This window comes from Myotis daubentonii, chromosome 7, assembly GCF_963259705.1.
Source record: "Myotis daubentonii chromosome 7, mMyoDau2.1, whole genome shotgun sequence".
Lineage (NCBI taxonomy): Eukaryota > Metazoa > Chordata > Mammalia > Chiroptera > Vespertilionidae > Myotis > Myotis daubentonii.
The window spans coordinates 11986782-12012250 of NC_081846.1; the positions used below are offsets into that span (position 1 = coordinate 11986782).

Here is a 25469-nt window from a genome sequence, read left to right on the forward strand (position 1 = left end):
CTCTGTGTTGCAACAAACAGAGCACATAACTGAAGCCCATAAGGGGTTTAGCCTTCCAAAATTTTACTTTTCTTGTCTACCCAGAGCAGGATCTTTCCCATTACAGAGTTATGAAATGGAACTTTTTTTTCTTTCTTATGAATAATAAATAGAGTCATGAGAACTAAAAATGATTATCATGGGCTCCTACCATTGGCACTGACATTTAGTTAGTTAGCAGAAGTAAAATTGGTTTTTTTTAATCAATATGCTTTGTGAAACCTTCCATATTTTTAATTTACTCGTAACATATAATGAGCTCATATGTTTAAATGAGGCTGCTGAATTTTACTTAGCCCTTTGTAAAGGAGAGCCCGTGCTATTTTATTCTGACATTAGTTCAGCCACCAATACAGTGCACAGAGACAGGCCCCCATGCCCTCTATTATGTGGCTGTTTAGAGCTCCGTTTCCAGCCAAATGATCTGGATCGTTTTCTCTCAATGCAATGCATCTCATCGCCAGTGCGTCTTTAACCTATGTGCGGGAGGGCACAGACGATGAGAGGAGGAGGGGGCAGAAAGACAAAGGACCAAGGGGGCATTTGGCATCAGAAACTTTCATTTGGCGTCATGGTGACTGTGGGTGACCTTGGGTGAGTGTGCATGGACTTGTTTCTTGTCAAATGAGGACTATCACTTATGACGGTCAGGAATTCTCTTAGGAACAGGGGCATTAGTGGGGAAGAGGCTCTGGGGACACAGGATTTTCCCCTGAAGAACCAAGTTTAAGCCCAGTGTATCACTTAAATAAGTATGTACCCCCTTTCTCAGAGAGGAGAGGAGGACAGGGTACATTTTCTTATCTCATTTGATTTTTGTTTTCCTGAGGCACTGGCCTCGCTGTTCAGTCCTGCATTTGTTTGTAGGTGCAGAGAAACGAATCATGAGTAATTATAAATATCATGTGGGTCTATTCATACTTAAAGGAGTCCTCTTTCTTTTCCACCTTTTCCTTTAACGTATGCATTTTAGATCCTTCTGGGTTCCAGTGTTTCTCTTCCCCAACAGAGTTCACTTTCTTCCTCTCTCTGTGTGGCCGGTCCTTCTGGAACCATCCCCCAAGCACAGCCCATCTCAGATGAGAGAGATGAGAGCATTCTTGCCCACATTTCCAGCATGCAGGGCACATCACGACCACGTCTATATAAGAGGGGCGGGGGGGGGGGGCGGGGGACACACGATTGTTTACTTTCTCAGAAGGCTAAACATCTCGCCAGGAGTCCTTGACTATGTGCTTAAGGACACAGACAGACAGGACAAAGGGCAGCAGAAAGTGCTCCTGCCACCGCGATTTGCATCCGAGTTCACTTCAGCTCTGCTTTAAAGAGTCTCATTTGAATACACAGTACATTAGCTCCCCTCCTGCCTCAGATCCAATATGGGAAATGCATTCATAGCTCAGTAACCTCTCCCCGACAGAGTCCAGACAGTCAGGGAGGGGGATCCAACAACTGCAGAGAAATTGTATTTCAAATGAATGTCTTTTCATCAGCTGCCTATGGATCCCTCAGCGGCACTCCCATAGGAGATTTGCATATTTTTTCTTACTAATGGAAATAAATATAGGATGAAGATTTTGTTTTGTCCATTTGAAAAGACTGCTTTGCCCCTCATGCTCGGGGGCGTCTAAATATGCCATGGGGAGAAATGGATTGTTAGACTGAAGGAAATCGGAAGGGTTTTAGAGGGCATGTCTACCATGACGATGTATGTGAAGACCTCAGACTAGAAATCGCCTCCAGAATATTTCCTGACAACAATTAATGAGTAGATTTATAATATAGGATATGTGAATGCAGTCATGTGAAGGACCGCCGATCTAAATGAAATCAGCCTGCAGAGGGCCCTAAATTATGCACGAGGTTGAAAGGGTATTAATGCATTGTCTATTCGCTTTCTTTTCAGTTTTCATGGGGATTCATATGTATACCTTCCAGTCTTTGTGTCCATTTTCTTAACCCCTTGTCTTCTGTTAGCCTGAGAAAGCAAGAGGGTAAATAAAGAATGAGAATTTTTGCCCGGCTGGTGTGGCTCAGTGGTTGAGCATCGACCTATGAACCAGGAGGTCATGGTTTGATTCCCAGTCAGGGCACATACCAGGGTTGTGGGCTTGATCCCCAGTGTGGGGTGTGCAGGAGGCAGCCGATCAATGATTCTCTATCACCACTGATGTTTCTATCTCTCTTTCCCTCTCTCTTTCTCTCTCTGAATCAATAAAAATATATTTTAAAAAAAGAATGAGAATGTGTAAGTGTAAGAAGGGAGGCGTTGTCGAATGTTTGACCCCTGAAACCATTCTTTATCTATCCAGTTAATGTCTATATATTTGAAGTGTGATAATCATAAGGTCATGATCTTGACATTTGTAAAAATAAATATGCCAGAAGTTGTATATAACCCAGGATTTTACATATTAAATGCCTTCAAAGCAGTCACCTTAGGAGACTGAGGTGTGGTATTTTAGCTTTTAGTTTTTAACAGTGGTTTTTGTTTTGTTTTAACACCACAATGGTAATTACTGCTAAAGACTACAGCATTTTCTGTTGAATGTTGCCAATGGAGAAAACATTTTGTCCTTTGGTGGTGGGTTTGATTTTTGAAAATAGTCAAATATCATTTGGATCCAGGGTAACTGGTGAACGAGCCGTAAGTAGTAGTTTAAGATCTTCCGTAAGCGTGGCTGGGACAATGCAAAACATCTTCTGAGCTTAGGTAAGTGCCTGCTAGAAAATGCAAGATATGTGGAAATTCATACTCGCTGGGCCTCAAAGCCCTCAAGCCTATAATCAAGGAACTGTACCATTGGAAGACACCTTACAAAACCCAAGCCCTTATTTGAAGGAAATAAAAAGGCCATAACGGTAAAATTTTACATAAAACAATTTTTTTTTCCTTGATTGAGGAAGTTTGAGTAACTACAATTTTGTTTAACTAGTTCTTAAATACTGCAAACATTCCGATGGTATGTGTGTGTGTTTGTGAGTGTGTGAACATGTGGTCGGTGTGGCTGTGTTTGTATTTGTAGGACATACTCTTGGAGTGTCTCTCCACTAATTCCCTTACTTTGGGACTGTCCTCCTCTACCTCTAATTCTTGAAACCACAGACGTGGGAACCTGTCAGCCTTGTTGAGAGGGTGACTCCTGCCCTTGGAGATGGGCCAGTGACAATATCTAACTCAAGGCAGGCCAGTCAAATCCTCTCTCCTAGGGATTGGGTATTGGTACTTAGGCAATCTTTCAATATTGCTGGATTTAGAAGATATAGAATAAGAAACTAAAGTTTTCCATATCAATGGAGAGTCAAGAAAGCTGGTCTTGAGAAAAAGGAAAAGTAATACAGAAGTCAGGAAGAAAGATAAAAGTGAGATTAAGCCCTAGCTGGTTTGGTTCAATAGATAGAGCATCAGCCTGCGGACTGAAGGGTCCAGGGTTCAATTCCAGTCAAGGGCACATGCCTGCGTTATGGGCTCAATCCCCAGTAGGGGGCGTGCAGGAGGCAATCGATCAATGATTCTCTCTCATCATTGATGTTTCTATCTCTCTCTCCCTCTCCCTTCCTTTCTGAAATCAATAAAAAAAAAAGATCTATTTTAAAAAAATGAGATTAAGAGGGATGGCCTTGTCCATGTGTCTAAATTCTCCAGTTCCCAGTTAGAGCCTCCCTGAAGCCTGATTGTATTACTGCTTTTACAGTCCCCAAGCTACCACTGCATCCTTAAATGATGTCTTTAAGTGTGAAAAAACCCACCTTATATTGAGGAGACAAGAGAGATCTAATAGAGTGGCTGAACCAATACCTTCAGCAATGGCAGAGTATACCCTTTTGCAAAATTGCATGTCTCCAAAAATTGTTTGGAAATACTTAGATCTTTAGATTTAATTTTCAGGTTATATAAAATGTCATCTCATGAAATTCTGAAATCTTATTCCACCTTATACATAATTTCTACTATGAATAAAAAAAAGACTCTGCCTGCCTTCATTCCAAATTTGCTTAGAGCAATGCTACATAGCTATTCTTTTCCCTAGACTTAAGATCTATCTCAAAATTCCTCATATTACTAATATCCACTGAAAGAATCGGAGAGGATATTAGTCAGCATAGACTAAGTTATGACACATTTACAAATACCCCCTAAAATCTCGGTGGCTTCATTTCAGAAATGCTTTATTTTTAGCTGACACAAAGTGCAGTGGGTGTGAGGCAATCCTTCTTCATCTTGTCTTGAGGAGTGTAGGGACATTTCACTGAAGCTGAAAAGGTGGCCACCATCCAGGTAGCAAGCAAAGCTGAGAGTAGAGTCCCAACCTTAAACTAACAAGCAGAAAGCAGGGTGGGGATTGGTGAGCCACAACACTAAAGGGGGCAGAAGCAAGCATCTACTCGGAGGTAGGGTCCAGAATTCCAGCCATCAGGGGACCAGAAGGTGAGCTAGTGTTGGCTGAGTCTGAAGGAGGAGGTAGAATTGCACAGAAATGCTTGTTGTCTTCAGTTTCATCTTAGGAGTCCATCTGTGCATGGGTGAGTCCCTGAGGTAATAGGTGAGGATGATGCAGACAGCACATTTCTTCACCATGAACCTCCTTAATCCCCTAATTTCAATCACTACCTGTTATCATTGTTATTATATGTTAAACTCATTTTTGTCCTCTTATCTTTTAGCTTAACATGGATCCCTGGGTTACAGTTGCCTTTTTATTCTGGATTAAAAAGTTATACTCTTCATATCTCAAACAAGATTTTGGCAGGAAGTTAGCAGAAACATATGGGCCTCGGCATTTTGATGCCCAGACTGGCTTCTGCCAAAACATTTCTTTGCTGTCACATAGATAGCAACAATGTTTGGGACTGTTGGGGAATCATCCCACGCAGCTCAAACTAGGGAATGCTGCTGCCTAGCAGCCTTTGTGGGAAGCTGAGGGACTTCCCATCCATTTTCAGCGGGTGGGAGGGAGGTGGAGTCAGCCAGCGTCCACTTCTTAAAGCTGCAGGAGCTCAAGACAGACAGTGTGCCTTCATTCAGGCAGCCCACAGACAGTGATAGGATGACGGAGACACAAATGTGGAGGATATGGGTCAACATTCAAACCAGAAAAACAGAAACCACTCTATTCTTTAAAAGAGAGAATTAAAGTCATTGGTTGCACAGGAAATGGAAGAACTAAAAATCGAACAGGAGACAGTAAGGCAACCAACCCAGAGGTGAGCTAAAACCAGGAACTCATTAGCAACTTGGAGTGGAGGGCAGTGGGGAAGACAGAGTTCCTGGGACTCAGTGGAAGTTGGAAGGAAGATGGGCTTGTCCAATGAAATCTGGAGCCAAGAAAGAAACTCAGCAACTGCCAGAGACACTTCTGAGGCTGACGGAGCAGGGAAATACCCTGGCGTCCCTTGCCCCCACCCTCTAATCTTATTCCAGTGCCTCCTACTAAAGGAAATGGAAGGCAGCAGGCATGGGATCCTGGGACTCCAGCCTCGGGCTCTAGGCTCCCTGCAATCTAGATGGGTCTGAGAGCAAATAGGCCTGGAATGACTGGCGTGGGGGGTAGGAATTAATAACTGGGATGGAATAAGCCAACTCACCCTGTGATCTAAAGTAGGTACATCTAAATCCCCATCCATTTTTCTTGAGCCAACTCAGTGCTTGTTATATTGGCACAAGAAGGAACATAATAACCCTGGACCCTCGGTAGAACAATCTTGGTGCTGTTTTATTTCTAGACAGCTGGTTAATTGCTGTTAGGTGGCAAGGGAAGACTGACCGTAGGTGACAGGCTATCTCTTTGGGCAGAAGCTGCCTGACATTTTCAGCTGAAGGAAACTCCAAGCTGAAAACAAAAAACAAAACAAACAGACAAAAAACCCTGAGCCTAGAGATTACAGGGGATGGAATGCTGTGAATAAAGAGGTACAATCTATAGGCCAATGTCTAGATCTTCAAAGACAGAAGGTCTGATGTCAGGAGTGGAGTAGTAGTACAATACCATTTAGAATCCATATTTAGACCGTCTGTATGACTAAACCAGGCCACTGAGAACTGGGAAGGAGCTGAAGCATCACATGGAAACATAAAAATCCCCAGACAAAACCAGAATAGGCAGATAGTCAGAATCATCACAGCACAGAGCTCAGCAGTGGAGAGGGAACTCCAGTCACGCACCCATTCAGTAAGTGCCAACCAAACTACGCAAGGCTGAAGGTGCTAAAGCCAACCATGCTTGCCCCCACGGTGTCTTCAGTGTAACAGGAAAGGACAGAAGTGAACACATAATCAAAATAACGTACAATCCATAACATAACAGATCATAAGATAGAAATATCCCAATTCCCAGGAAGCAGCAGTAGCCTGCCTGGAATTTCTTAGGTAAAGAGGCTGTTACTTGCTAAGGAAAATGCAAATGAGAGCCCTGGAAAAAGATTTCAGAGAGAAGAATTGGGGACTGCCTAACTGAATAAGTGTAGACATCACATTAAATCACTTCTCCCCAAAATCAGTAGGAGGCTGTTGAAGGGTTTTAGGGAGAGGGTGGGGAGCATATGAGCAAATGTGGCATCAGAAAGATACCGACAGTGTGACAGGTGACGGATTGGAGAGGAACAGACTAGGGGCAGGAGAGCAGCTTAGGGAGTGTTTAATAAGTAGGCAGGAAGTGAGAAAAATCTGGAATGAGATATTAACAGTGAGAATGGATAGAAGGGGTGGATATAAGAGATTATTTAAGATGATTAGTGACTATTTGAAGCAGGAGTGGGAGCGAGTTAGGGTTATGTCCACCATGCAGTCTTGAGAACTTTTCAGGTAGTTCCAGTCTCTAAAATAGACAACACAAAAGACGGGGTCTGTTTTGGACAGGCTGGGGTTGAGCTGCCATGGGATAATTCTGGTGGAGATTCTGCTAGGATCTTAGCAAAGTGGGAGAAATACTTGAATTGTTTGTAGATATTTGGGGAATCATTTTCATTGATTTGGGCCACTGAAGTAGAAAAATGCCATCATCCAGGAAAAACATTGGTGAGAAGAATGTTGTGGTGGGATCTCTGGGAAATACTGACAACTATGAGATGGGAGAAGAGAACTGGAAAGAAAGAGCCAGAGTGGAAGAAGGAAACATTTGGTGTTACAGGAGTCAATGGGAGGATTTCAAGATGACAGTTAACATTGTCAAAATACTGCCAACTAGATAAGGGCTAAAATGCTTCAATTTGTTTTGGCAACAAGAGGTCTTTGGCTGGTTTTTGCATTTATTCTGGACTAGTGGGAATTGAGCTGTGCGACTTTGGATGTTGAGCAAGTAGTTTAATAATAATCCCTACTCACAGAATTATTGTAAAAAGTAAATGTAATTTCTGCCCACCTAGGAAAGGCTTTCTCTCTCTCTCTCTCTCTCTCTCTCTCTCTCTCTCTCTCTCTCTTTCTCTGGAATTTACTTCCTTTAGAGTTATTTACATTCACAGTGCTCCAATATGTTTTAAAAATATATGACCTCAAAGAAAAGATAGTCTTTTCAACCAATAACGCTAGAGCAACTGGACATCTACATGCAAAGAAAAAAAAAAGAATCTAGACACAGACCTTGCACCCTTCACAAAATTAACTCAAAATAAATATCAGACCTAAATCTAAAGCTCAAAACTATAAAGCTCTCTAGAAGATAGCATAGGAGAAAATCTAGGCAATGTGGTTCTGGTGATGAATTTTTAGATACAACAAAGGCATGATCCATGAAAGAAATTATTGATAAGCTGGACTGCATCAAAATTAAAAACTTCTGCTCTGCAAAAGACACTGTCAAGAGAATGAGAAGACAGGCCACAAACTCGGAGAAAATATTTGTGAAAGCACATCTGAAAAAGGAATGTCATCCAAAACATACCAAAAAACTCTTAAAACTCAACAATAAGAAAACAAAAAACCTGAATTAAAAAAATGGGTCAAAGTCCTTAACAGATACCTCACCAAAGGAGATATGCAGATGGTAAATAAGCATATGAAAAAGATGCTCAACCTCATATGTCATCAGGAAAATGCAAACGAAAACATGATGAGATACCACTACACACCTATTAGAGCGACCAAAATCCAAAACGCTGGCAACAAAAGCCCTTGCCAGGATGTTAAATTATGGCAGCATTCATAGCAATACACTCTTCCCCATCAATATGAATAAATTCATATTCTCTGAGTAGCTCCAAGTTACAATCCCAGGCATGTTGTTCTGAAACATGTTGGTATTCATAAGCTCTTCGGTAAATAACAATTCTCTTTCTATTCAGAGCATGGGTCTCTTTCAGTGCTTCCTTCTTGCACCATGTTAAGATCTGACTCTAGTGTTTGTTGCAGAGCAGGGGTTAGCAAACTAGGGCCCATGGGCTGGACACCTAAAACTGTTGTGAAATTAAGAAACATGGCCACACCTATTTGTTTATGTATCATCTATGGCTGCTTTCGTGCTAGTGTGGCAGAGTTGAGTAGTAAAAACAGATTTCAGATGGCCTACAAAGCCTAAAATAATTGCTATCTGACCCTTTAAAAGAAAGTTTGCCAGTCTTTGGTCTAAATCAGCCCTGCCCAATAGACCCTTCTGCAATGATGGGAATGCATAATTGCACTGTCCAACATGGTAACCACTAGCCACATGTGGTTATTGGGGACTTGAAATATGGCCAGTGTGACTGAGGAAGAGAGTTTCTGACTTAATTTCATTTTAATTGGTTTATAGTTATGGGTGGCCAGTGGCTATTGGGTTGGCAATGCACGTGTAGAAGTAATGAAGGAGTTGGGAAGGGGTAGAGGTTTCTAGGAGGACAAACACACCTTGAAGTCATTCATTTCAAGAAGGGCTTTTGCATCATCTTTAGAAAATGGAAGGTCCCTTCTTCAAGGAGAGAGGCCCACCCCACTTGGTCCAAGGAACAGAGGAATCAGGGGGCAGAGGGTTATTGACAGTCCTCATCCTAGGTCTCAGGGTCCTGACTTCACTGTAGGAGACCCTGGAGCTGTGAATTCAGCCTCTTTGACGTTCCACCACACTTACAATTAAATCTTGGGTCTGATCACTAGCATAGCTCTCTGAATGCAGGAGATGAGGGTCTCTTTTAACACTGCAACTGAGGCATTCTGGTTTTTATACCATGCCCCAAGTTGACAGATTTCTGACCTGAGTCTTTTTTCTTCCTTTCTGTGGATGCTAACAACAATGAACTCATTCCCCAATGCTCATAACTGCCTGTGCCCATGTCTTTCAAACATTGGACCTATTGCACAAGCCAGTACAGACCCTCCAAGGTTTCCCCTCTCAATCCACCATAGGTGAAACCCAAGACACTATGATGCTATGCAATGCCAGAGGTAGTCATTTTCTCACTTATCAGTAATGGGGGCTACCCCATCTATCCCATCCGTGTCCCATTCTGAGTGTCTGCTTCCTATAACTACTCCTGGTATCAACTTTCTTAGTCTGGGTTTCCCCAGAAGCAGAGCCTGAGACAAGGATTTGTGTCCATGTGGTTTATGGGGAATGTTCCAGGGGAGAGGGGTCAGGGAGTGAAAAAGCAAGACAACACAGAGTAGAAAGCCAACATGAGGCATGTTAATAAGCAGGTTACTGTGGAGCACATCTGGGGCTCCATTCTGCTGAGACCCCTGGGGAACACTATGGAGCATAGCTTGGACTTGTCCTCCCTCACCACTGACTGGTTAATACTCCCAGCATGTCAATTTTCTGGCGCTCCTACCTGCCCTGTTCCTAAGATGAGATGAATCTCTCAAGTGGAGAGAGAGTTGCAGTTGTTTGTATCTTTATGTTCAGGAATGGTGAGTGTTGGGATGGTACGGGCAGGGCACCAACACATCTGCTACACCACCAAATACATTAAAAAAGCCAAGAGTCCTCAAACAAAGAGGTCTGGTCAAAGCAATAAAAGCAAAATCAAAACAAAACACACATACACCTTGGTCACTATGAAAGTAACCAGTAGACAACCTGTAACCATGGCAATTAAGGGGAAAGTTAAGGAAACCCAACTTCCCTGTATAAGCTGTATTTCAGAGTATTCAGAAAGCCCTGGTCAATGAAGACAATGTCTTCTTTAAGGAAAAAAAATTATCATTTTTTTATCATTGTTTTGTAGGGCTGAAATAATTCAAAGTCATTAATTTGTTTTAATAGATTTTAGAAAAAAGAGGGGTGGTAGAGGAAACAAGTGAGGGGAAATCTCCATAAATGGAGGTTCACTATACATATTCTATTCTATTTTCTTTTTTTAACGTAAAGAAAGAAAGAAAGTACTTTTCTTGTCTGCTCCACCACTATCATTAGCCTTGGGCTGCATAGACATTCTTATAATCCTGATGACACATCATTAAAATAAAAAAAAAGCACCAAATAATGCAGTTGATGCAAGTTCCAAACAATGATGCTTTTTTCTGTTTTGATCACATTATAACCTTAATATTCCCCTGATGAATTGATCCACTTATAGGCAGCCAATGCTGTTTTGAAATCTTGCATGTGGACACGCCGCATAGGTTTGTTGTGTGGGTTTTAAAAACAATGAATATGGAGCTCCATCAGAATGTCTGGCTAATGAGGAACTTCTTTTAGTTCCTTCCAAATGTAAATATATTACCTGAGAAGGGTACTAAGTTAACTCATTAGCACCTCCTAACACTTGAGCAGAGTTTATCAGATTAACTACAGAAAACAAGGTCCTGAGGCAATGGGATGCCAATTGCATAAATGTTGACACAGACAAGCTAGTATGGAAAGTAAATAAATAATGTTCCATCTTCCTTTTGCTGGTGGGTGTGCACTTTCTGGAGTGCTTTTGTTATCAATCTCATTTAATCCTCAGAGACCTCTGTTTAGGAGAGGAGGTTCAATAAACTTTAAAGCATGGACCCAGCCTCAAACAGCTCATAAATGGCATAGCTAGTATTAGAATGCCAGTCTTCTGACTCAAAAGTCCAGAGAAGGCCTGGTTGTTTGGAGGCCAGAATGAGAACATTGAAGAGGAAGGGAGCAGCAAGGTAAGGATTTCTTAAAGATGCGATAAGAGGTGGGGTGCTTGTCCCCTTCATAAAGGGGTCCTCCTAGGTACCTTCCTTCCACCTTCTCCCAGTGTGTTTGGGATTTCTGTTTCTATATTTGTCCTGATCTTATTTACACAGAATCTCACATGGGACAATCCTTTTGTTGACCAAAGATGGCTTAATGTTCAATTCTCAAACAAGGTTCCTAAATATTCATATTATGTTGATTTGACCCAAAGCTAACAGCAAAATAATATCACATTTCAAATTTAAAAAAAAAAAATCTTCAAATCATACCTATAGGATATGTGATGATCCTGGAAAACATCTAGCTTCATTTTTCCTATTCTTGACCACATTTATGATATTCGATTTTTTTTCCTTGAAACGCTATTATTACCCCTGTTTTAGTCATTTGAAATCCAGAGCACAGTGAGTGTTGATGGCAAAACATAGCCTATTTTTACATCCTTTCCTGTGGAAAATGCTTATAAAAAGGAAAGATTCTTATAAATATTGCTGATTTTGTAAGTCATCATATTTGTAGCTTTAAAAATTCAAACATTAGAGAAGGGTATAAATGAGACGGTGACGCTTCCCCCATAATCTCATTCGTTAGCATGAAGCACAGTTAATAACTACACAGGTCCTTTCAGACTTTATTTTACCAAGTTTATGAAGCACTTTCACACACTTCATCTCATTGAAACCTCACAGCAGCAGTATTCAATTATAAATGTGAGATTGGGGAAATTGTTTTCCAGTGAACTTTAATAACCTTCTCACAAAAGAGAGCTACCATGACTGACCACCTTCTATTCATTTTTGCAAACCTAGGCCCTGATTGATTCACTGTGACCTTTTGTGCTCAATTCAAATAGCAAAGAGCAGACTGGGCTGAGGAGAGCAGAATCAATCCAAAATCTGCTAAGCAGTTTGGTTCTATCAGCTACAGCCTTAGCTAAACACAAAACATTTGCATGGGTAATAGATAAAGACGGGGCAGTCTTCCAAATTACTTTAAGGGATGCCTCTTCCAAGATTAGTAACACAGAAAAATGTAGGATGAGCCAGTCTAAACCATGGTATAAAACTGGGTTCAGCCGAAACCGGTTTGGCTCAGTGGATAGAGCGTTGGCCTGTGGACTGAAAGGTCCCAGGTTCGATTCCGGTCAAGGGCATGTACCTGGGTTGCAGGCACATCCCCAGTAGGAGATGTGCAGGAGGCAGCTGATTGGTGTTTCTCTCTCATAGATGTTTCTAACGGTCTATCTCTCTCCCTTCCTCTCTGTAAAAAATCAATAAAATATATTTTAAAAAATTATAAAAAAAAACAACACACAAAAACTGGGTTCAAATTAGAGCAAATGGTGGTATCTCCTCCCATATAAGTGGGTAGAGAAATACTTCACACACCAATTACCACTGGAGATAAAGTAACAGCTCTCGAATTAATGGAATAAAACAAGTCCCCCCAGGCTAACAGCATAGTCTTGGGGTTAGTTGCTTAATTAGTCATTCTTTGTTCTAATAGATCTTTTAGATAAGATCTGGAAATCAAGTCAAGGGTGGTAGAGGGAGTTGGAGAGAAGAGCTTGGAATGTTAGGTGAATCCTGTTCCCATATTTTTAAACTACACTAATGGAAAGATAAGGACCTCAATTCCAAAAAAGCCAAATCAACTTCATCTCTTAAATTAGTGTGTATATAATGAACTGTTTATTTTGGCCTCTGAACTTGCTCCAAAGAACCTATTATGATGGCCAAGGACTATCCATGATTACATTTCCCTCCAAGTACAAATTGAAAAATAGCTCATATATTTTAGCCTTGATTCGTTTTCTAAATCACGAGCAAAAATATTTACTAGGCAAATTGCTCATCTTTATTATTGGGGCCTTAACGTTTGATGCTTACATTGTTCTCTTCAGCTCTTTGGTTTCAAATGGAAGCAGGAGGAGGAGGTGACCCAAGTAGGTTTGCTTTCCACTGAAACAAAAAGGCAGCAAGTCTCCGAGCTCCCTGGACTCTGAGCAAAATGCAGAATGGCTTGGAGTGCTGTGACCTGGCTTGAAATCTTGTAATGGCCCTGATAGTGATTCATGTCCTCACAAAACAAAGGGCTATCTTTCTAACCCTTCACAGCTCAGCCAGCGCCTCCTCCACTGAGCTGCCTTTCATGAGGAGACTGGCAGCCAGGCTAAGAGAGAACAGGACACTCGGGGAATTTTAAGTGCTTTGGATCAGCAGTTGTCATATACAATTGATGTTCATTTATATTTCACCAGCCAAAATCTAATGCTGCCGAAAATTGGGGGAAAATATTTCAAAGCCTAATCAGGCCCAATCCTGCTTTCATGTAAAAAAAAATGAGCTGTCTTACCTTTTCTCATTCCTAGTATCAGAGGGAGATTTAATGCTTCCTGACAATGCTTTAAATACTTGCTGTTCGGACTTCAATGAATTCACAATAATTATATCAGTTAAACCAGCTTGGTTTTTCCAAAGCTGTTTCAAGCTTAGAGTGCGTTTGAACTCCTTATCACGGCCTTCATCCTTTGATATCAGGTTTAAGGGAGAAAGGGCCGATCCTCAGATGGATCACCACTTAACCATTTAACCCATTTACCTATTAGTTGTTTGTGTTTTAATCTATCAACTCAGTGGTCTATAATTTCCCAGACTCCTCCTTTCCAGGAAGTTTAATTGCACAGAATGTAGGAGCCATATGCTATTCCCAGTGGAGAGTTTCAAGGAAGACCCGGTGATTTTTAATTCCCAGAAGATCAAGCAATAAAGACTTCAGTAGATTATCATTAAGAACTGACTTAGCATTTAGTGTCTAACTAAACATTTTACAGGAGCTTTTATTTTGTCATTTCTATGAAGGAGGCTAAAAATTATCTTTGTTTCACAAGTGGATAAAGGCGAACTATCACTATATCATTGTTGTTTGTGGGGGGTGGGGGCGGGAAGAAATACCAGTTTCTTTAGGTAGAAATTAGTTCTATGCATCCCTCATCACTCCCTCAAGAAAGCTAACAATTTCATCACAGTTTTGGCTTCCATCAGTGAGCTCACTCCAGTACAATGAGATCTTCTCGATACAAGGAGTGAACAAACAAAAGAGTATTTATCTTCCTTCAGAAGAATAGCCAAAGAGCACAAACCTCGTTCACATAAAGCTATAAAGCAAGTGGATGAAGCAGAAGGCCTCCCGACTGTGTGAGGGATGGTAGTGTAGACCCTATTTCTTCAGATGACTACTGAACCCCCACAGCAGCATCTAATCACAGAACCCCCACAGCAGAATCCGACCACTGAATCCACAGTAGAATCCAACCACTGAATCCACAGCAGAATCCGACCACTGAATCCACAGTAGAATCCGACCACTGAACCCCCACAGCAGAATCCGACCACTGAACCCCCACAGCAGAATCCGACCACTGAACCCCCACAGCAGAATCTGACCACTGAACCCCCACAGCAGAATCCGACCACTGAATCCACAGCAGAATCCAACCACTGAACCCCCACAGCAGAATCCGACCAATGAACCCCCACAGCAGAATCCGACCACTGAACCCCCACAGCAGAATCCGACCAATGAACCCCCACAGCAGAATCCGCACACTGAACCCCCACAGCAGAATCCTACCACTGAACCCCCACAGCAGAATCCATCCACTGAACCCCCACAGCAGAATCCAACCACTGAACCCCCACAGCAGAATCCGACCACTGAATCCACAGCAGAATCCGACCACTGAATCCACAGCAGAATCCGACCACTGAACCCCCACAGCAGAATCCGACCACTGAACCCCCACAGCAGAATCCACACACTGAACCCCCACAGCAGAATCCTACCACTGAACCCCCACAGCAGAATCCACCCACTGAACCCCCACAGCAGAATCCAACCACTGAACCCCCACAGCAGAATCCGACCACTGAATCCACAGCAGAATCCGACCACTGAATCCACAGCAGAATCTGACCACTGAACCCCCACAGCAGAATCCGACCACTGAACCCCCACAGCAGAATCCGCACACTGAACCCCCACAGCAGAATCTACCCACTGAACCCCCACAGCAGAATTTGGGAACAAAGAGTTCCCAAATATGATCACAAGCCTGTAATTGTATTTGGGAACTCCTTGTTTTCCCATGATTTCCCATGTAAAAAGAAATTAGACGTCCTAGAGTAGGTACTTATTAATAAAAAAAGAAATTATCAAAGAGATGAACATAAGTGGTTATAAAATCAGAGCTGGCCTTCAAAATACACACATTGCAGGGTCAAAATAGAAGAGAGATGATAACAAGACAAGGTTTGTTTTGAACTTCTCAGTCAACATTTATCGTATTTTATCTTAATTTTCTAATAACTTTGTTATTTCATATTTGATTATTTCATAAATCCAAACTTTCATAATTTGATGTTCTGCTTTTTAATGTTGTCTTACCCTATTTGTATGCTGTTCCAAGATAAATATTAGCAACTAAAATTTCTATTTTCATTCTAAGTAGGAAAATTTTTGATGATATTAATAGGCTATCTTACAAAAGGTTACCTCTTAAGGCAACACATTTGGACTGTTTGTAGGATTAATGCCAAGTTGGCATTTTCCCCTTTAAGTTGTGTATAATGTCAGGTAGCTCAAGCTATACCACTAGTGTGAGCATTTGCCCTACCCAAAAATTTACACTCAATATGTCATCAGCTAGCCTTAAAATCAGATAGCCCCTCCTCCAGAGGTGGTTCTAGCAAGATGAAGGTGGTTTTAGCTATCTTAATGTTCCAACAGCACCAGAGTATTCTTAGTCAGCATGATGCATGTTAAAAAGGGGTTTCCACTGGTAAAAAATTAATGACTTATCAGTTAGTATTTAGGAACATTAGAAGTGGGTATGAAAATAGTGATAATAAATGCATGTGGATTGTATAAAATTTTCTAGAGATTCCCACCCTGATGGCATAAACAGAATAATTTAGAAAACCCTATGGCCTATATCATTAGGGATATTGTTTTCTAGATTGCTCAATGTCTGGCCATTTACTTGGTCCCCCAATGGCCTGATATGTACTGTAAGGTTAACTGAATCCTGCCTCTAGAAGATAGCCTTATCCACCTCAAGTGAACATTGCACACACTGGTATAGTTAGAACACCTAACAACTAAGAGCTAGAATTTAATCAGACTTATTAGATACGTTATATGAGCTGTTTTGTGTCTGCTTCCTAATAAATGTTTAATATGCATCTTTATATGTGGCCAAATTTCATCAGAGATTTACGTTCAATATAAACTGGTGAAAAGGTGGTTATTCTTCATCCATCTCTAATTACTGGTGATTACCATTACCCATAAAATAATCATTGTCAGATTATGTATTACTCAGCATTGATCTCTCTTTAGTCCCATCCCAGATATTTTTAATGTCACCCAGTGTTTGTAGGCAGTTAGAGGATAATAAACTTGTAGATCTCCAAACTACAGACCCGGAGAAACGCAGTAGGGTTCAACACATGCACATGGCTCTCCAGGGTTAGCAGTCCCCTCAGACTCTATGGTTGAGTTTGACTATTGCCTGTTCTTTTCTCCCAAGTTCCTGAGGCAATTAGGATTTGTCTAGCAACCTCCAGGGGACTCCTGATCAATACTTTCTGCAGTACGTTTCTTCCATGGGGCCATGGTCAAACCCTTTGGTAGTTGCCCATAAGAAAAAACACAGATATGGACATCCTGGGGCCATGTCATAAGTAGAAGTGACGATGATAATTATGATGATGATGAAAACAATTTCCACATGGCGAAAACCTGTGTCACCATAGATTGTGTTTGGTTGTATATGAAATATAGCTCAAGGAATGTTGGCTTAAACTACTACAAGTTTTTCTCTCTCTCAAAATACATCTAGAGTTGGGCAATCTGAAGCTGGTTCAGAGCTTCAGTGGTGCTTTCCGGGACCCAAAGTCTATTTTCCTACTGCCATTATATTAGTTTGTGGTTCTTGTACTATGCTTTAAAAAAATGGCTATAATACCTCTAGGCATATAATGGAAAAGGAAATATAGCAAAGGGCTTTCAAAATATAAGGTTTTATTCAGGAAAGAAAACTCTATCCAGGGAATTTCACTTACATTACCAGAACTTAGTTGTTCCCTAGCTGCAAGGGAGTTGGGGAAGAGAGCAATATTAGAAGGGCATATCACCATCCTAAACAAAATGAAATTCTGATAGTAAGGGAGAAGGGGGATGAATATTGTCAGACAACAAGTAGTGTTTACCACTACAACTATATACCAATCACTTTATACCTGGCATCTCTAGCATTGCATTAAAGTAACCATTTTTCAATATGACACTAAGGATCAGAGTCTTTTTAGTAACTTGACCAAGAAAATGACAGATCCATGATTTGAATCCAGGTCAACTTGAATAACAAAAATAACAACAATGCTAATAAGGCAGCTACTCAGTTTTCCATCTTAGAAGGATTCAATTGAGGAAGAGTGTAAGAATGAAAACTGAAGAGCCAAGAAACCGCCTCTTTCTCTCTATTGGTATATATTCTTGATGAAGTCACAAGGAAATATCTATCATGAAATATTACAATTGCCTATTGCCTACCCAATGACCGTTTTCCAATCTTTTCTAACAGCACTCCCATTTTACTAAAAAAAGGCTTCCTTGTGTCTATGGGGTGGCTTTTGACAGATGATTGGCCAATCACATATAAGTAACCACAGTCTTTTGGTGAGGGCTTCCTAAATGTTATTGTTTATTATTGAAAAGAGACAAGCTCATGCTCACTTTGGCAGCATATGTACTAAAATTGGAATCACTCAGAGAAGATTAGCACGACACTTGCACAAAGACAGCACACATATTTGTGAAGCATTTTGTATTTTGCAGTTCCCAGAGGTCATTTGACACTTCGCTGGTTAATACCAAGGAAACCACTTGAGTGAAAGTACAACATGTGGCCTTCAATATTGAAATTGTGATTTTTCCCTACAGAGAGGGAGCCCAAATGGTTCGTTCATTTGCCTTTTCTTTCCATCTGGAATGCAGTTGTGATGTTCAGTGGGCTGCAGCCATTTTATGAGCATGAAAATTATAGCCTCATACTAAGGGTGGCACAACAGCGAAAAGATAGGCAACTGATTACCTCCCGAGTCTCTGAACCTCCATACCAACATAATTTTGCCTATCTCTGGACTGGTGATGTTTTACAGATAATACATCCTATTTAGCGAAGCCAGTGTGGTTGTTTTGTTGTTATTGTTGTTGTTACATGAAGCTTAAAATAACACCTACTGATAATAATGGCCATGCTAGTCTTCCCTTTCATCAGCTTGATTCTGTTAACTGCCAAAGTCATCTCCATATCATCATCATTGGCCCAGTTTCCCCTCTCTGGGTGAGTAGGTCTGATGTTAATTAATCTGAAGGGGTGGGTTTATGGCGCTGGTACCTTGCATTAAAGAAGACCTTGCGGCAATAAGATGACATTGTATAAGGAACATAGGCTTTGGCAAATCTTTCATGACAAATTTAACTCACCCACTCTAAGCCTCAACTTCCTTATCTCTAAAATGAATAATATAATACCTACCTAAATATTCACTGAGAGGTATGTGAAATGCCTAACTGAAGTGGCAGTGATCCATATGTATATGTTTTACTTTATTGTAAATTCCTCTCTCTCACGAACACAAATGGAACAAGTTATCTCACCCTTTCCCCAGTGCAATCCCTCCATCTTCACGTCATAATTTCCTTTGGAAAAACCTCTCCCCCCTGCAGTTTGTCCAGGATTTTCATTTTCTCTGGATTTTGTGTGGTTAAAATATTGGAGGGGAAGGAAGTGGGGAGAAGAAAAAGGTCCATAGAGTGTGACCCTGGGGATGGCTGGCTTTGCCCTCAGGCAGAAGAGAGCAGGCAAACATCTCCCCTTCCCCAGAACTTCCACTCCTCCCCAGGTGAGGAAGGAAATCAAGTTTGTGACCATATCTTTAGGCTCACATCACAAAGTGTATCTGCATTTTTAGTTAGGGTTTCCTTGAGAGCTAAGTCTTCTGAGATGTGCTTTGGAAATGAAGGCATCATCACCTATGGTGCATGTTCATAATACACATATAGCACATACATATTTTTATATAACATTAGACTTTGTTGCCATGGAAACTATTACAGGCTAACAAATTAAGCATCGTGACACCACTGTAATAAGAAAAAAGAAATTCAAATGGAACACCAAGCATTTGTTTAAGCACAAATGGCTTTAGTAATTAAATAGACAGAAACGACGCAGAAAACCACAAATTAATATTTAGAAGCCTTTTTCCAGTAGAAAAAATCAGCTTTGATGCTGTTTTCCATTTTTCATTGTGTTGCATTATACATCTTTATAAATTAACTTTGGCACTAGGTTAGCAAGAATAGATCTGTTCCATCAGAGGCCTCACACACCTAAAAGCTCAACTCTCCCTCTAACCAGTTCCATCTTCCATAGTCAGTGAGAAAGAATTTATGGCTCTTTTTATTCATCAAAAGGGGACTTTTTAAAAAGAAAACTCAGATGTGAAGTTGGTCTTACATCCCTGGTTTCATCCAGACAACATGTAGAACTACCCCTGGGGTTTTGAATATATTAACATCTTTTCACAATTAACCCTAATGGGACAAGTGTAGCATTTTTTTTCCCCAAGCAGATATATTCAAAGCCGAAAAATACATATGTTTAAATAGATCTCATTATATCAGCTACACCAATCTCTCCTCTTTACACACAGAGGATTGTACCTCTCTTCACTGTCATGCAACATTAACATAGAAAGGCATACACAAGAATGACATGGATTTGACAAAAAATTAATGATTTGTACATCACTTTAATGCCTCAAATCTGCAATTCATGTATGCTAATTAGTTCATAATGGGCTGTTGAAGAACAGAACTGTCAGCCTGCTGCTTCACAGGTTTCTGGAAGCTCCGATTGAGCACAGGCTTGCCGCTTGGCTGCTGGGTTCTGGGCTGTAACACGGCAGATCTATGATAGCATTTTCCCCCCTGCACGATTGTTTCCTGGATGTGGTGCTTTAATCTATCAGAGTTATGATGGCATATCTCAAATAAGTGGTTCCTGGGTGCCGCAATACATACCGGGAGCAATCGCATGGTATCACTACATCTAAATGATTGATCTCTGGGTTTTAGGCTGCCAGCCTACACCTCAGAGGGCAGCTGTCAGCTTTCTAAATGTATGAAGTTGTATTATGCAGCGCATTTGGAAAATGTATGTACAATTTTTTCTAATTTACAGAAAAAAAGGGCTGTAAAACTTGGAGAGAGAAAACAAAGAGAGCTAAAAAGATCAGATATCTTTTCTTACTGGGAAATCAGGTATAGCTCCCCAATGCATGAAAACCATCTCCCAGTACCTTTTTGTGAATGTGTGTGTTTTGGGGCGGGGCTTGCATGTGTGCTGTCTGGGCAGAAACAAAGACTGTTACACAACACGAGAGAGTAAGGTTGGACTGCTTCACAAACCAAACGGAAGCTGCGAGATTTGAAAACATGTTGCTCTGTTTTTGCTGGAGAGAAACTGATTTTCCCTGATCTCATGGTAGAAGCTTGGCCTACTGTGATTCTCATGTCACATCGGCTGCTCTGCAAACCCAGAGAGAAGACTGCACAAAAGAAAGACGCAGCCAATTTGTTTTTAGGTTTGAAATATCAGTCAGGATCCTAATTGCTGAAATTTTGTCTTAAAGACTCCAAAATGAAGATGTATTTAATTAAAATTTCTTTTTTCCACTGAAAAATATGAACTGGAGACTATAATGGGAGAACTGGGCCAGGCCAGGGAAATAAAATATTTCATATGTAGTTGAGCTATTAAGGGATTTTTAGATAATTAGAAATAGACACTTTATACTATGGAAAATAATGGTATATTAAAAGGGAGCTTAAAAGTGAAAAAAAATCTTATCAAATTAATAAAGAGCTTTAAGGCCTTTATGCAAGTATAGAGGGGAAAATGTACTAGTAGGAACGGTGAAAACACTGCAGCAACAAATTTTCATATGCTAAAAAAACACCCCACAAAAGCTTCTACAACATCTCATAAACATTTCAATGAAATGACATTGAATAAAACAAAGTTGAGGACCTCCTGTATTTCAAATATGTGTATCCTACAGTATGTCTTCGGATTTCAACAAAACTCTTAAAAAATACACCAATATGGCTTTGGCTGGGTGGCTTGGTTGGTTGGAGTGTTGTCCCACACGCCAAAATGTTGCAGGTTCAATTCCTGATGATGGCACATACCACGTAGGTCTCGGGTTCAATCCTCAGCCAGAGCATGTATGGGAGGCAACAGATCAATGTTCATTTCTCACATTGATGTTCTCTCTCTCCTCTCTCTATCATTCTCTCTCTCAAATCAATAAAAACATATACCCTGGTGAGGATTAAAAAAAAACCCACCATTATGAAAATAATAAAGGCCATAGAAGAGGAGAAAATATTTACAATAATTATATTTTACTTGCATCCGGAATATATAAAGAACACTTACAACTTGATAATAAGGGGAGAAATAACCCAATAAAAAATGGTCAAGAGATTTCAACAAACATTTATTTAAAAAATAAATATATAGGACTGTCCAATAAGCCTATGAAGAATGACTACAATGAAAAGGAGTGATAATACAAAACATTGGCCATGATGTGAAGGAACTAGAATTTTAATACATTGTTGGACTTAGTGTAAACTTTAAAACAACTTTGGAAAATTATTTGTCAGTTTCTTTAAAAAGTTGAACATGTAGGATCCTATGACACAGCCAGAATTAAAAGCATACATCTATATAACATATGAGTATTCATAGCAGATTTATTAAAATATATCAGAACTGGAAAAAACCCTCCCCTGCTTTGGGGACCCCAATTAAATGTATATTTGGTATTTGAAGCTCTCTCCCAGTTCACTGACATTCTCTCTTTTTAATTTCCAACTTAAAAATAATTCCCTCTGGGTTTCATTTTGGAGAGCGTCTATTGCTTTGTCTTCAAGTTCACTAATCTGTTTTCTCCAATATTTAATCTGTTGTATTTTTCATCTCAGATATTGTAGTTTTTATCTTTAGAATGTCAATTTGAGTCATTTTATGTCTTCTATTTTTCTAGCCTCCAGGTGCAATCTTTTTTCTAGCCTCTTTAACTTACTGAATCTATAATAATAAAAACGTAATATGCTAAAGAGACCGGATGACCTTCCGGACGAAGCTGTGGTGGGTGGGGGCCAAGCCTCTTGCCTGAATTTTGTGCATCGGGCCTCTAGTACTGTTATAATAACTCTTTTAATGCCTTGACTACTAAGTCTATAATCAGTATAATTCTTATATTAGTTTTACTCAGTTGATTTTATCCTCATTATGGGTCATACTTTCCTGCTTCCATTGTTAATTAGACGTGTTAATTCTGTTCATTTCTGAGTGACTGTCAGACATTGAGAATTTTACCTTTTTGGATACTGGATATTTTTGTATTCCTGTAGATATTCTGGGCTTTGTTTTGGTATACAGTTCAGTTACTTACAGTATGATACTTTGAGAACTTACTTTTGAGCTTTTATTCTAAGTGTACCTTTGTCTTAATATTGAAGCTAAACCTTCTGAGAACTGCACCCAAACATTACAAGGTTTTCCAGTCTGCCTGATGAGAACGGAGACTCTTTCTGGCTTTGTGAGAGTTCCAGTTACTGTCTCTCCTATCTTTTTAAAGAGTTATTTCCCTAGACCGATATCTGTTTTCTCCTCTGATTTCTATCCTGCAAAACCCAGCCTCACAGACTTCCATTTCTCTCCAACATCAGAAGAGAGGTGCTCTGCCTGGGTTTCCACATTCTGTGTCATGGCCAAAAACTCTCTCTGTATTTGTTTCCCATCTCTCAGGACTCACTGTCTTTCATTGTTTGCTGTTCAAATATTAATAACAATTGTGCCATATGCTGTGTCCAGTTTTTTAGTTGTTTTGGAAAGAAAGGTAATTTAGATTCTTGTTACTTAGACATGGCTGGAAGCAAAAAAAAAAAAAATCCCATTTAAGTTCATTTTTGAATGGACCTAAGACATTGAGAATTTTGCCCCACTGCTTAGTGTTATTTTTGATGAGGAGTTTTTAATTTTCAATAAGTCCACTTTATCAGCCTTTTCTCTTTCATTGTGCTTAGGATTGTGAAAAAGACAGTAATAAGTCATATACAGCATCTGCTTTTCTAAGAAGCTCTTAATCTTGTAAAGGAGTAGAAAGTTACAAATAATATTTTGGAGTAAAGGAAGGCTCACCTGCTCATTTGAAATGTAGAGAATGAATAGTTAAGAACAGAAATGGCGCCGAAACCGGTTTGGCTCAGTGGATAGAGCGTCGGCCTGCGGACTGAAAGGTCCCAGGCTCGATTCCGGTCAAGGACATGTACCTGGGTTGCGGGCACATCCTCAGTGGGAGATGTGCAGGAGGCAGCTGATCGATGTTTCTCTCTCATCGATGTTTCTAACTCTCTATCTCTCTCCCTTCCTTTCTGTAAAATATCAATAAAATATATTTTTTTAAAAAAAGAATAGAAATGGCCAACAGTTTGTGGGTTGAAAGTGGAAACGGCTATTGTGTTAAGCAGAAAAATAGCCTCCAGGGATGTCCAAGTCTTAACCATTAATATTGTAAATGTTTTTCCTTACAGAAAAGAGGGAATTTTGAAGATGTGATTAAGTTAAGAATCCTGTGATGTGAGCCCAGTGTAATCATAGGAGGGAGGCAGGAGAGTCAGAAAAGGGGATGTGACAATGGAAGCAGGTGTCGGAGCTCTGAGATCGCTGGAAGGGGCTGCGAGTCAAGGATTGAAGGCAACTTCTAGAAGCTGGAAAAGATGAGAAAACAGATTTTTCCCTAGAGTCTTTCCAGGGAACATAACTCTACCAAAACTTTAATTTTAGTCTTCTGAAACCCATTTTGGCGTCTGAACTTCAGAACTATGTGATGACAAATGTGTGTTGTTTTAAACCAAGTTCATGGTAATGTGTCACAAGGCCGACAGGAAAGTAATATGGGTGTTGAATAGAAAGGCTGCTCTTTGCTCCAATCCCAACAGTGAGGTTGCTAGGGGTAAACTTTCCACATGGAGGCCTCCTCTTCCAGGATCATTGTTTCTCCGCTGATATATGAAGAACTAAGTTGCCAGTACCTGATTCTTTCCGTCAAACTCTTTTGCTGGAATAAGTATTTGTTCTCAAAGTGATGGGCACTTCTTAGGCAGGTGCTTTTAGCAACACCGCCTTCTTGTGAATCAGGAGATCAGGAGTTCCCCATCCTGCACCCCCAATCCTAAGGGGATTCACATTTCACAAGGGCAGAAAGCAGGCAGTAGTTATATTAGACCTGAAATTAAAATTTTTATAACATTTCTGCACTCTAAGTGGAACAATCTCCTCCCCTTTATACAATTTGACTTTCTGCTTATGATCAGAAACACAGGCTTGAATATCCAACGTAGAGGATAGGTTAGATATGACTCTCCTGACCATATTTTTTTCAGCTTGATTTCCCTTTTCTTGAAGAAATGTTCTCATATTTATCCAATGAAGTTATTGTCATGATGCCTGGATACCTTGCTGTCCACCTGAGGTTAAGTCAAAATGCTTATTTATTAATGAAAACTCTTTAATAGCCAGCATACATTGTCTGTGTGAAGACTCCAAGCAAACTCAAATCTTTTGCGCAGATTTAGAGAAAGAGCAGCCGAGGAGATAAAATTCAGAGAGCTAAGCAGTTTCATTCCTGTCCCTGGTGGGAACAGAGCCACAGGACACATGGTTGTCACTTGGGTTATAAAAGTTCTCTCTGCATGTGGGGATGTGCACAGACAAGCAATGAGCTGAGCATCATGCACATGCATTGTGTTGGATGAGAACCTTGCTCCTGGCTAAATAGCAAATACCAGGACGCATTGTTGAAGCTAATCCCAACTCACTTGGCCTCTCCATGAGAAGCGAACAATGCTTCCCAGCCTCATAAATCCAGGCACTATGCTGAAAGTCCAGCAAAGCTAGATGGAGGCAGTGGCCTTAACAATCAGATCGCTCACTGGTTTTTTTGTGTGTTTCCTTCCCCTGGGTTCAGGGAAGGGGCTTTATAAGGTCCTTGTGAAGCAAGTCAAGACAAGATTTCAAAACAAATCAGGTAAAATAAAATGTTCACGAGCAGGATTAGATTCACAGTGTCCTAAATATGCTTGGTTAATTCTTTAATTTACCAGTTGGGTAATGGTTTTACATTTAGATTGCGTATCCACAAAGGATCAAAACACTAGGAA

General features: G+C 40.4%; 1 non-coding gene across 1 annotated transcript; it reads left to right on the top strand.

Annotated features, from left to right (window-relative positions):
* Positions 1 to 17892: 17892 nt before the first annotated feature.
* LOC132238928 (U6 spliceosomal RNA) lies at positions 17893 to 17999 on the top strand. Its single transcript, XR_009453900.1, has one exon. It is a non-coding gene; the product is annotated as a U6 spliceosomal RNA (small nuclear RNA).
* The last annotated feature ends 7470 nt before the right edge of the window (positions 18000 to 25469 follow it).